The 12,854-nt window shown below is 50.9% G+C and overlaps 1 protein-coding gene across 2 annotated transcripts in view; it reads left to right on the forward strand.

The window, feature by feature from the left end:
• Positions 1-5,659: 5,659 nt before the first annotated feature.
• Positions 5,660-12,854, forward strand: part of FAM3D (FAM3 metabolism regulating signaling molecule D) — a 39,182-nt gene continuing 31,987 nt past the window's right edge. The window contains exon 1 of one of the 2 annotated variants that reach the window (XM_047690732.1): positions 5,660-6,052. The gene's annotated coding sequence lies outside the window, so the exon portion shown is untranslated. The remainder of the gene's footprint in view (positions 6,053-12,854) is intronic. The other variant, XM_047690750.1, reaches the window with a different exon arrangement.

Raw genomic sequence — 12,854 nt, forward strand, 5'->3', positions numbered from 1 at the left:
GAAAAGAAACGAATGGAGGAATGAATTATTAATGCTTGCAAACAGAACCTCTAACGCTATTAGTATTCTGTTCTAGCTGTGCCTCTCATGCCAAGGCACTGATTTTATTACATAGCAGATCAAGGCACAAGGCACAGGTGGCCACATTGGATTTGGTCAATTAACAAGGGCGAGGAGAACTGTAAATTATTCGTCGTTTTCAGTGGCACCATTTGGCACAGTAGTGTTCGTGCCTTTCCCCCTTGGCTTCGACACACACCTGGCTTCCTTTTGTTATCAAGGCCCGCAGTTGCTGTGAACAAAAGCTGGCGAGATCTGATGCTGAAGCGAGTGCGCAGAAATCCCTGCCTAGGTCCTGGTCTGGTTTCTTCTTCAAAGATTGGGACTAGAAAGATCCGAGGGCTGGACATCGATTTCATTCGTAAAGCACCTCTTTTGTCTTTGGGGACCCAGCAGGTTACATATAGCCTACGCCAACACACACACCTGTGTGCTCCTGGGCACACACGAACATATGCTGATGGGCACCCCAGACACAGACACACTTTCGGGCACCCACACTTGGAGACGCACGTGATCCAGCTCAGGCAGGGGAGCAGTGGGTTCCGCTCCCTGGGGCTTCTCTCTCTGAGCTGAGCATTCTAATTCAGAAACTACCCCAACTCTGGGGAAATAATCTTCAGATTAGTTTCTCTGCCTGCCAGGAACAGAGGACCGTGCTCCATTTTTAAAGAGTAGCTTATTTTAGGAAGTGCTGGGGGGCCCTGGTTGGGCTGGAACCCCTAAGAGTACCCCAGCTAGTGACCCTGCAGCTCTCAGAGATGCAGATGGGTGGGTGGCGTGTGTCCCTTCCCAATTGCCCACTTGTGAGCTGTGTCATCAGGGGCAAATTACTTAAACTCCCTATGCCTCAGTTTCCTCAGTTGTAAGTTGTAGGTGAAAATAGTACTTGCCTTGGAGGGTTGGGTTAGGATGAATTCTGATTATGAACGTACCTTGTTTAAGGGAGTGCCATGCAGATAGTAAATGGTCCGTAAATGCTGATTCTGGGGCTATGATCCCTACAGCCACACTCATCTAATCCCCCTACTTTGGGGAGGGGGGTTGCTTTTCACATTTTTTTTAAAGATTTTATTTATTTATTTGACAGAGATCACAAGCAGGCAGAGCAGCAGGCAGAGAGAAAGAGGAGGAAGTAGGCTCCCTGCTGAGCAGAAAGCCCGATGCAGGGCTCGATCCCAGGACCCTGGGATCATGACCTGAGCCGAAGGCAGTGGCTTTAACCCACTGAGCCACCCAGGTGCCCTGCTTTTCACATTTTATTGGCTACAGGAGAGGGGCCTCCTCTGTGTCACCAGGGGTGCTCACTCCAAGCTTGGGCCCTAGGGGTCCTAGTGGTGGCTGGGCACGTCAGGCATGTTTCCATCACCTCGGAGGAGCACGGGGTAGTTGTAAGGCGTGGTCTGGTTGATCAAGGTGGCATATTTGGTGAAGGGGCTGAGGGTGCACAGAATTAGGGCGAGGCCCCCGATGGTAAAGGATGCAACCAGCATCAGCTCCTCGGCCCAGACATCCTTGAGGAAGGTGGTGAGTCCCCCGGCTATCTTGTCGTAGCATTGGCAGAAACAGGGGCTCCCCTTCTTTTTTTTAAGATTTTATTTATTTATTTGAGAGAGAGAGCGTGAGCATGGGGAGGAGCAGAGGGAGAGAGAGAACCAGACTCCCCACAGAGCATGGAGTCTGATGTGGGGCTTGATCCCAGAACCCTGAGACCATGACCTGAGCCAAAGGCAGACGCTTGACCAACTGAGTCACCCAGGCTCCCCTTATCCTCCTACTTTTTAGGAACACACACACACACACCCATTAAAGAAAGAGTGCTTGAAGAGGCAATGCTCAGAACCTTGTCTTCTATTTGAACAGCCCTTTGCCCCATGGGTTTGAAAGCCCCTTGATATTTGTGTTTTCCTTTTTGCTTCATAAAACCTTGTGGGGTAGGAAGACTGGAATTACCGGCTCTTTTATTTAAAAATAGAGAAAACAGGGGCGCCTGTGTGGCTCAGCGGGTTAAGTCTCTGCCTTCCACTCAGATCATGATCTCAGGGTCCTGGGATCAAGCCCTGCATTGGGCTCTCTGTTCAGCAGGGAGCCTGCTTCCTCCTCTCTCTGCCTGCCTCTCTGCCTATTTGTGATCTGTGTGTGTGTGTGTCAAATAAATAAAATCTTTTTAAAAAATTAGAGGAAACAAAGGTGTACAAAGGTCACAAGATACACCTGTAAAAATTGATTGCAGTGTATTTGTAACCACACGCACACACCCATACACGCACACGTGCGCGCGAGCACACACACACACACACACACACACACAGAAATCATCAAACACCCAGCAGCTGAAGAGGGTAAATGAAGGCAGTGCTTTGTAATGTGCAATAGTGTGCAATCATTACGAAATCAACCTCCAAGTTTCCAACGACGTGGGAAATGTCTCGGCTCTAATGCAGAGTGAAAGAGAAGCGTCCAGACCCGGATGCCGAGGAAGAGTTCCATTCAACAATCAGGAGGAGGAAATGGGCCAAGACATTAACATCGCTCCCACAAGAGGTTGTACTTGCCTGATATTTTTTTCCTTTATACTGTTAGGTGTTTTCCAAAATTTCCAAGACAGGACTATATTATTTTTATAATTAAATTTTAAAAATAAGCTATGGAGTTCCAGTTGCTCCCCTGAGGACGTGCCGCTGGCTGGCAGCTGGGCCAGCTCCCTGAACCTGTCAGCGATGGGAGGGATGGTGACCCTTCCCTCCTGGTCACTGGGTCAGCCTTTGGCACCAACCCTCCCCAAGGAAAGGAACCACTGTCACACACCAAAAATGGCATTTTTAAGACCTGTTTCCAAACTCTGAATCCAGACTTGACACCAACCTCCACACCTTCAGTGTTGTCATCTGAGAGAGAGGGAAGACCTCCCTGGCCCATTCACCAGGAAAAGTCAAACTCACAGATGATATTACACTAATAACAAGTAGTCATAATTGCAGAGTTTACTGAGCATCTACTACGGGCCAGGCCCTTCAAACAAATTCTCCTAACTACCCCATGACACAGGGATTATCCCACTTCACAGAAGAGGAAACCAAGGCTTGAAAATGGGAGGGCCCTTGCCAAGGGCAGCCAGCAGGTCACTGGCAGAGTCAGGCCTGTATGCACCAGGGCCCGGGCTCTGCACCTGGGGACTGAGCAGTGGGGGAGCCCCTAGTGCACATGGGAGTCAACTCCAGTGCTGAGACCCAGCTTGTTCCTCTCTGAGTGAACACTGGAGAGAGTGTCCCCGGGGAGGCCTGCTCAGGCTGAGGCTTCAATGAGGGCTTTGCCATTGGAAGGCAAATGAAGCAATGATTTCCTGATAGTTATTAACTTCTGCAAGACTTAAAGCCCTTAGGGAGAGTGTCCGAGGGCTTCTCTCCCTCCCAAGGCTATTTGCAAGGATGCCTGAGACCCAGACTGGGGGAAGGAAGACCCAGGGTCATATAACTACTCTGAGTAGAGCAGGGGTCACAGCTTCTGGGGCCTGGACCAGGACTGTCCCTATTGAAACCAAGGCAGAAATGAGCCGGCACACATTCATTCATCCAACAAACCTTTACTGAGCATGCGCTGGGCACCAGGCATTGTTCTAGTGAGCGGAACCAACAAAGCCTCTGCCCTCATGGAATTCACTTTCCAGTAAAGCAAGACAAGTGAACAAATGTCCAAGAAATATTCTTTCAGGCTGTCATAAGTGCTACAAAGAAACTAAAAGAGGATTGCCCCTGAGGTTAGCAGAATAACAGCCTTCGAAGATGCCCGCGTCCTCAAACCCAGAGCCCTGCCAACACGTGCCATTAGTTACACAGTGAAGGGAATTAAAGCTTCAGATGGAATCAGGATTGCTAACCAGGAGACCTTGAGACAGGGAGAGTATCCTGGAGGATCCGGGTGGGCCCCACGTCTTCATGGATCCTAGAGTAGAAGAGGGAAGCAGAGGGAGAGAAGGAGATGGGACCCGAGAAGGACCATTGATGGTACACTGTTGGCTTTGAAGATGGAAGGTGGGGGTGGGGGGCACCTGGGTGTCTCAGTCGGTGATGTGTCTGCCTTGGGCTCAGGTCATGGTCTCAGGGCCCTGGCATGGAGCCCCACATTGAGCCTCTCCCTAGCGGGGAGCCAAGATGGAGGAAGGGGTCATGAGCGAGGGAACCAGACAGCCTCTAGAACCTGGAAAAGACCAAGAAAATGAATTCTCCCTTGAGCCTCCAAAAAGGAACACAGTCCTACCTAAACCTGGATCTTAACCCATTGAGACCCCAATTGTGACCTACAGAAGTGTGAGATGGTAAACGTGTGTTGTATAAAGCCCCTCAGTTTCTGGTTGTTCATTACCGCAGCCCTGGGAAGTAGGACTGCGCCTCATGGTTCCCTCATCAGACAGGCCTCGCCCGATCACGTGCTGAAGGACGGCCTCCTGCTCTCCGCCTTGCCCGGTTGCAGTTTCCTTCACAGAACTTACCACAGTTGTAATCAATGACTCACTTGTTTACTTTGGGAGGCAGGGCTGAGAGAGAACCTTCACATGAAGGTCAGGCCTGAAGGATGAAAACACACCGGCCACAGGCAGAGCTGTCCGGGCTGGGGAGGGGGTAGGAAGAAGGCGGGAGCAGACGGGAGGCCAGGCCTGAACCCAGTCAGGATGCAGGCAAGTGCATCCCCAATTTGCTTCCTGGGAACCCACCCCGGGTACCAGAGCAGCAGGCCTCGGGGGCCACCTCACCCGGAAGAAGCCCCTGTTCTCCCCTCAAGCCGGCTCCTGGGCACTCGCCTTGATCTGCTGAACAGCGGTCTGACCTCATGTGCTTGGATGTCCACTGCATTGGGGCATCGCATCCTTTCCGGAAGCAGTCAGGGTGGAAATTGCCAACTCCAGACTACCCTCTGCCAACAAAGAGGGAGACACCCCCCCCCCAGGAGCCTACGCGGAACACAGTGCCTGCTGGGAAAATACTCACCCTAAGCGGGAAACTTCTCAGGAATGAGAACCATGAGTAGTAGCAAAGCTTGGGGGGTGGTGGGTGGAGAGTGGGGGACAAGGAGTCCTAAGAGGAGAGAGGGGCAGTCACCACTACTACTTTCGCTTTTGTGTTCAAATTCTCCCACCTGCTGGCCCTTCTCTGTTCCCCTCCTTCTTTCTCCAGCTTCAACTTCTAACTCATGCCCCAAACCAAATCCAGACTCTCTGACCGAGACCGTTCCCTGCACCGGCTCAAGGGAGCCCCTTGTCCACCCTCCAGGCTCCCTGTCTTTAGCTGCCTTGACCTCCCCCACCCACAGTATGAGTCTCCTCCCCAGGCTCACCTCCCGCCTGCTTCCTCCAGCAGCAACCACTCCGGCCTAGAACCTCCAAGCAGGTGACCGGCACTTAACTAACTCACTCCATGGTCCCCTCTTCAGTCCCAGGGCCCGGAAAGGGTGCCAGCAGGGGGTTGTTTTAATTTGGGGGATGGTGTCATCTTGCGTTTTCTTTTTCTTTCTCAGGCAGGGATTGTGGTATTTCATTCCTGGTTAAATTGTTCACATCCCCGCCCGAACTCCCTCTGCCAAGGTCAGGAGAGCTCTTCGGGGAAGAGACACTCACCCCAGGCCAAAAGGAGGCCTCCAAGTGGCTCTTCAGCCAGACAAGACTTTGAACTCATTTCCTCCTTCGGATGAATTTCCTCCTTCCTGGGAAGATTGTTTAACAGGGCAGGGAGAGTTTATAGCAGGCTTTTCTGCAGGAGGGCAGAGCCAGGGCAGAACCAGGAGGAGCTGGCCCACACACGGTGCCCACGAGCCACTGGGTCCCTGTCACAGTTCGAGAACCCAACTGGGAGGCCCCAGCCCCTCCGAGAACCAGCAGGCTGGCCTCGCTCAGCAGCGGGTCCAGGGGACTGACGGGCTGGGTCAGGGACCCAAAGCACCAGCGGGAATATCTGGCCTTCTCCACCGAAGCGGGGAAGCGGGAGCCCTGAGCCCTCAGGTACGTTTCCAACAGCATGAAAAGAGCCAAACTTCTGGGTCCACGTGACTGAAAGAAAGGAAAAGAAAAGTGGGATGGACGGAAGAGGAAGGAGCAGGGCGGGCAGGCCAGGGATCGATAGCCGGCATCGCAGGCTCCTTTCCTCCGGCAGAGGGGCCCCTTAGCACTCATTCATTCTTTCATCTCCTCATTCAAAAAACACAGCTGAGCATCAATCAACAGCCACACCAATATTTAAAGGATGAACGAAAAAGGTCCCAACTCTCATTTTTCTATGAACAAAATGATCTGGAAAGTCACAACAAAGCTGCGTGGTCTCGAGAGATCTTGTAGCTGTGTGATATCAGGTGCACCCCTACCCTTCACTGAACCTGTTTTCTGATCTGTAAGGTGGGAGTGAGAGTCCGGCTGTCCTCTGTTGATCCCTGTAGTTCTCCGTCTAGACATCCAGGCTAGCAGTCACAAAAAACACATAAAATAGCATCTATTATGTGCCAGGCTCTGGGCTGTGTGCTTGCTATGTAATAACACATTTAATCCTCATGTGACCTCTACGAGGTAGGCACCGTTATCACTCCCAGTTTGCAGATGGGGCACGAAGGCACAGAGAGATTAAATAGCTTGCCCCAGCAGTGTGGCTGCAAAATGTACATTCCCCGACACTAGGCAGCGCTGCGTCCCCAGTGCAGGCGACTCAAAGTCTGTGGCTGTAAGAGAACCGGTGGAAAGCTACCCTTCCAGATGATTCATTCCGTAAGCATTACCTGAGCACTTCCTGCATGTCAATTAAACAAGGATACAATGATTAACGCGACAGGATTTTAAAAAAAAAAAAAAAGGTATGGGGGTGCCCAGGTGGCTCAGTCGGTGAAGTATCTGGCTTGGTTTTGGTTCAGGTCATGATCTCAGGGTCCTGAGAACTTCAGCGAGGAGTCTGCTTGTCCCTCTCCCTCTGCTCCAGCCCCCAAGCCCCCACTCTGTTTCTGTTTCTGTCTCTGTCTCTGTCTCTCTCTCTCATAAACAAAATCTTAAAACAGGTATGGCTCTAGCCATCAAGTAAAAAACAATTTGCACAGGTAGTAACTTCAGAACACTTCCGACATGTACCATAAAGAAGGTAGGAGTCAGGACAGACTTCTTGGAGATTAAATTTGTGGAGGAATGCTAGTGGGAGGAAGAGGACGGGGAGGTAAGCATTTGGCACACTGCAGACTCTAAGAGAAGGGGGAGAGGCAGTCCTGCAAGGAGAGGGCAGGAGCAGGCATTGGAAGGAAAGGGCAGCAAGGTGCTCAGGCCCACCCGGGAAGAGCAAATTGTGGAGTGGAGTTTGGTTCTAACCAGTGTTTGCTCTGTCTGTCCGCTCCAGTGCATTGGCCAGCTCCCCGTTCAGGCTGGCCACAGCCTACCCAACGCCATGCCAGGCCTCCCAATTTAGAAGGGCAGGTCTCCTCTGAGGTCAGGCAGCTGCCACTGGGGTTCTGTCTTATGGTCATCGTTTATACCCTGTCTCTGTACACCTCCATGTGTACACACGGCCCCTGCCACTGCCTTCCAGTAGGAATTCGGAAGCCTGAAGAGCCGAGGGTTATGTCCTGGGGTGCAGGATGCTGGAAGCCATGGCTTGCCAATGTGTGCTTGGGCTAGGCCATTACTGGGCAGTTCCACCCCAGGTGAGACCGGCCTGTCTGCTTCTGCTGGGCAAGCCTGGCACAGCTTCCCGGACCAGCCTGGAGTCCTACAGCAGAGGCCTTGTGGAAAGGGCAGACTCTTCTATGATTGGTACCAATCTCTTGCTTTGGGAGGTCCCAGGAAACAGAGGTGGGAAGGCCAAGGTCTGCTTCCCAAGTGCGTAGCCTGGGGAGACAAAGATGTAGAAGTCATGGAAAGAGAACCACTTTGGAGTTTGAATCCTATCTCTGGCTTTTTCTTGCTGTATTACGTTGGGCAAGTTACCTCACCTGTCTGGTGATATAAGTGTGGTTGAAAATGGGAAAATCCTTGTGTATCAGTACTCTTCTGGCTGCAAATGATAACAACAAAAACAAAAACAAAAAAAATTCAAACCAGCCCAACAAATAAAGGACCAATATTGGCTCACATAATGGAGAAGTCCAGCGAGCCGCTGGCAGGCAAGGCTGGATCTAGGGGCTAAATGACATCCCCAGGACTCTGACCATCTCTGGGATTCTTGCTTCCATGTTGCTTTATTCTCAGGTAAGGTGTCCCAGCCCCCACAGTGGCAGGTACCATCACCATCTGTAGTTCTAAGTCATCTCAAGTCAGCTACCCCAGCAGAGAGGCAGATCCTCTTCCTCGACAAGTCCATCAAGAGCCCTGGGAGGGCTGTGATCTTCTCAGCATGGGTGGCCTGCCCACCTTTGTGACCAAGAAAAGGAGTTAGGCCTAGGCCACGTGGTCACACTTGGAACCAGGAATGGGACCATCCCTAGCCAATTGCCTGGTAGGAATCAGAGGAAGGGAGTTTGGTGCCTGAAGGAAAATCGGGGTGAGGAACAGGAAAAGGGGGCATGGGTGCTGGAAAGATGACCCAAGCAGCAGGTGTCTACCACAGTCCGGCTCCAAGCATCCCTCCTTCATTTAATCACAGTTACTAAAGTAATGGATGGCAATATTGCATCAGCGACTCCACTTGTATGACCTTGGACAAATCACTTAATCTCTTTAAGCCCCTCACCAGTAAGGAAATCAATAAAAGAATCTGCCTCACAATACTGTTGAGAAGATTAAGCAGAAGGACACGGGGCTCAAAACTGGCCAACAAACAGTATTAAAACTTACTAGAATCATCACTGTGATTATTATTAAGATTATTTCTCCTTCAGAGATGTCTGGATCCCACATGTCCCTGGGAAAGATTTATCTCCTCAAACCTTTCCAAAACCCCATTGACGTCATTATGGAGGCGGCCATCATATTAATCAAAGAGGCCAAGACCCAGCTCTCTCTGATGGAAAGGAATGGAATTGCCCACGGGGTCTTAGGTGAATTTCGTCAGGCTTGACCTGCTGAAGTGATTCAGATAGGCCAACAGCAGGCCATGGCTCAGGGGATGAACCCAGACGCTCCAGGCAGTCCTGTCCTGATAGAATAGCCCTCTCTGGTGACACAGCCAGACTCTCAGCAAAGAGACATTCTGGTGGCACAAACTGGCCCCTCCGGCTAGTGTACCCAAAGACGCCTAGCAGCCTGAGATCACCCCATGCCCTTGGGGAGGGGAAAGGGCTGCATGTTGGGCCAGACACCTCCTCCTTTCTCCTGCTGCTCCATCAGGGCTTGGAGGAAACCATTCCCGATCCAGAGCATCCTTTTCTCCCATTCTGGGGGGATTTCTGCCTCCTTGGGAGGTACGGTGGAGGGCACAGGGGCATCCCCAAGCAGAGTACAAGGGGGCCTACTCGCCGAACTACTGTCACTTACGGAGCATTTCCCCCGTGGCAGGTGTTGTGCGTGGGGTGTATTCTCGAATATAATTTTTACTAAATTAGGGATTGTGATGGCCACATACAGGTAAGGAAACCAAGCTGAGAGGACTGTAGCCACAGCTCCAGGACAGAACCCAGATGGGGCTCCAAAGACGGCCATTCAACCACCATATGCTATAGACTCGAAATCGCCAGGCCCGATGGGGCCTCTGCAGATCTGAAGGTACCAATATGGCAAGAGCTACCGTTGACCGGGTGTCTCCCCGGTGCCGGGCACTGAGCAAGGCACCCTCGGATGACAATCCAGTCAGGCGAATTTGGAACAAAGTCTAAGGACAGGCGGTTGAGCCTTGCTAAACCAAGGGGCTGGTGGTTCCGCCCCCAAGGGGCACGCAGGCTGCCGGGAGGAAAAGGAAGGGCAGGGTGATAGGAACCCTCTCTTATCCGACAGAAGGCTTCCTTCTCCACCACCAACGGTTGAACCAAACCCAGGCAGGCTTAAGCTCAGGAAAGGGAACACCAGAGCTCATGTCCACCTTGGGCTGAGATGGGCAACACCCAAATTAGGGTTGGACAAACTAATGCCTAGGGCCAAATTCAGAGCCCCCCGTTTTTATAAATAAAAGTTTTATTAGAACATAGCCACATTCATTCATTTACAAACGGCTACTCCAGCTTTCCCACTGCAATGGCAGAGCTGAAGGGCTGTGACTGAGAACGTATGGCCCAGAAAACCCAAAATATTTCCCCTTGTCCTTTGCGGAAAGCTGCCCAGCCCTAGTCTAGAGGAGTCGGACACTGTGGTTAAGAATGTGGGCTCCTGGGCTCCTCTCTGGGATCTCTCTCTTCCTCTGCTTCTCACCAGCTGTGACCTGACGCTCTGTGCCTCAGTGTCCCCGAATTCCTCATTAAGCTGCTGAGGATTAAAGCAGTTAAAATAAGGAAGTCTCAGAGCGGCAGCTAGTACCTGTGGGCTTTTTGTCTTATTCTGGGAAACATCTGGGAACTTGGCAAGTAAGCAACCTCAGAATCCTGTGCCTCCCACACCTTCTTGCATCTGCTGCTGTGTGATCTCGCACAGCCCAGTAATTCTAACACTGGCCAGAGCTGGAGAAAACCATTAAAACCATAAATAAAATTAAAATAGGGCATAATGGAAATAACGGGCTTATTTCCTTCTGAAATAAATGTCACTGGCACAATGCTTTCGACCCACCGTCTTTATTGTTTACAGATTTATTTGGAGTTTCTATGTGTCTGTATTGGTGACAGGATCAATAATTGCCTATAAATACTAGGGTTTTACAAGATGGACCATTTAGGGAAGGAAAGGCAGCCTCTGGTTCCTCAGATTTCGAGGTCAGAATTCAGGATGGCTAGCGGCAACCGGGTCTGGGCAGCATCCCGCACGCCTCCTGGGACTCTCAGCTGCCCCCGACTCCCGTGTGCGTGTGGGTGTGCCTACGTGCTAGTGCGTGTGTGTCTGTCATTGTGTCTGCTGCTCTCAGTCTTTTAGGGTCTCTGCTTCTTTTTCTCTGTCCTGTCCCTCTACCTCCATCTCCTCTACGTGCTGAGTGTCTCCCTCGGGGTCTGTGGCGCCCTCTGCAGCGGCCACCTCCCACCCTGCTGCATGCAGAATCCATCCCTTGCCAGGAATCCTGCCTGCATGGGGGCAAGGTGGGTGGGGGTGGTGCGGATACAGAGAGAAGCCCATGGACAGAGCAGGGAGTGCCCCCCCATCTTTGGAGACAACACTTAGTCCATGGAATTTCCGGGGATGATGGAAACAGCCGGAGCTTGCATTTAGCCTGAAGAGGCTTCTTGGATTCTGAAGTCTGAGCCCATCCCCTGGACAGAGTTCACTTTGGAGAATACTGAGGGGCAGGGAGAAAAGAAGAAACCACTTAGATGGAGGGACCATCTCTGGTGTGTTTGGGGCCTTTTCTCCCTTAGTTTCTTTCCCAGACAGAAAGCCACTCGCTTCTATCTGAGGACACTTAGTGCCCACCTACTGCGTGCCTTGGTGCTAGCATCAGGGACATGCATGAAGAAGGCCCTCAGAAGCCACTGCCTTGGGAGAAGCTGGCCCCTGAATTAGGCTGTCCTGAAGCATGACAGGGCACCTCAATGGAGAAATTCCTTAATGGAGGAGCTGGGGTCAGTGAAGGCTTCTTGGAGGAGGTGCTGCCTTCTCCACACTGAGCTGAGGTTTTATCACTGGCCCTATTTAGTTCTTCCTGAGGCCCCCTCATCACCCTCAGAACAAAGCCCAAGGTCATTCCATTAGCCCAGTCCTTATAGGCTAATGTATAATTAGCCTAATGTATAATTAGCCTAATGACTAGTCCGTTTCCCCCTTCACTTTGGTCTCTACCATCAGAGTTTCAGGTTCTGCCTCTCCTCTGAGCCTCTGCACATGCTGTTCCTCTGCCCTGAACACTTTCCAGGAGAACTCCAACTGTCCAGATGCCACTTCCTCCAGGAAGTCTACTCTGACAGCCCCCTGGCCAGGAAGTTCCCTGAAGGAAGCCCAACCCGAGCCCCCATCCCACTGCACCATCACCATCCATGTATCTTTTGCCCTCACACTGTGCATTTCCGGAAGGTGAGAACCTTATTGGCTCTCTGCTCTGTTTCAGGCCCCCAGCATTGTGATGGCACAGGAAATGTAGAGTGAATGATTGAGTTGGATTTTTTAAATTTTTTTTATTTTTTTTATAAACATATAATGTATTATTAGCCCCAGGGGTACAGGTCTGTGAATCGCCAGGTTTACACACTTCACAGCACTCACCATAGCACATACCCTCCCCAATGTCCATAACCCCACCACCCTCTCCCTACCCGCCTACCCCCAGCAACCCTCAGTTTGTTTTGTGAGATTAAGAGTCTCTTATGGCTTGTCTCCCTCCCGATCCCATCTTGTTTCATTTATTCTTTTCCTACCCCCAAACCCCCCACGTTGCATCTCCACTTCCTCATATCAGGGAGATCATATGATAGTTGTCTTTCTCTGATTGATTTATTTCGCTAAGCATAATACCCTCTATTTCCATCCACGTTGTCGCAAATGGCAAGATTTCATTTCTTTTGATGGCTGCATAGTATTCTATATATATATATATATATATATATATATATATATATATATATATATATACCACATCTTCTTTATTCATTCATCTGTTGATGGACATCTAGGTTCTTTCCATAGTTTGGCTATTGTGGACATTGCTGCTATAAACATTCAGGTGCACGTGCCCCTTCGGATCACTACTTTTGTATCTTTAGGGTAAATACCCAGCAGTGCAATTGCTGGGTCATAGGGTAGCTCTATTTTCAACTTTTTGAGGACCCTC

The sequence above is a fragment of the Lutra lutra genome, chromosome 1, assembly GCF_902655055.1.
Source record: "Lutra lutra chromosome 1, mLutLut1.2, whole genome shotgun sequence".
Lineage (NCBI taxonomy): Eukaryota > Metazoa > Chordata > Mammalia > Carnivora > Mustelidae > Lutra > Lutra lutra.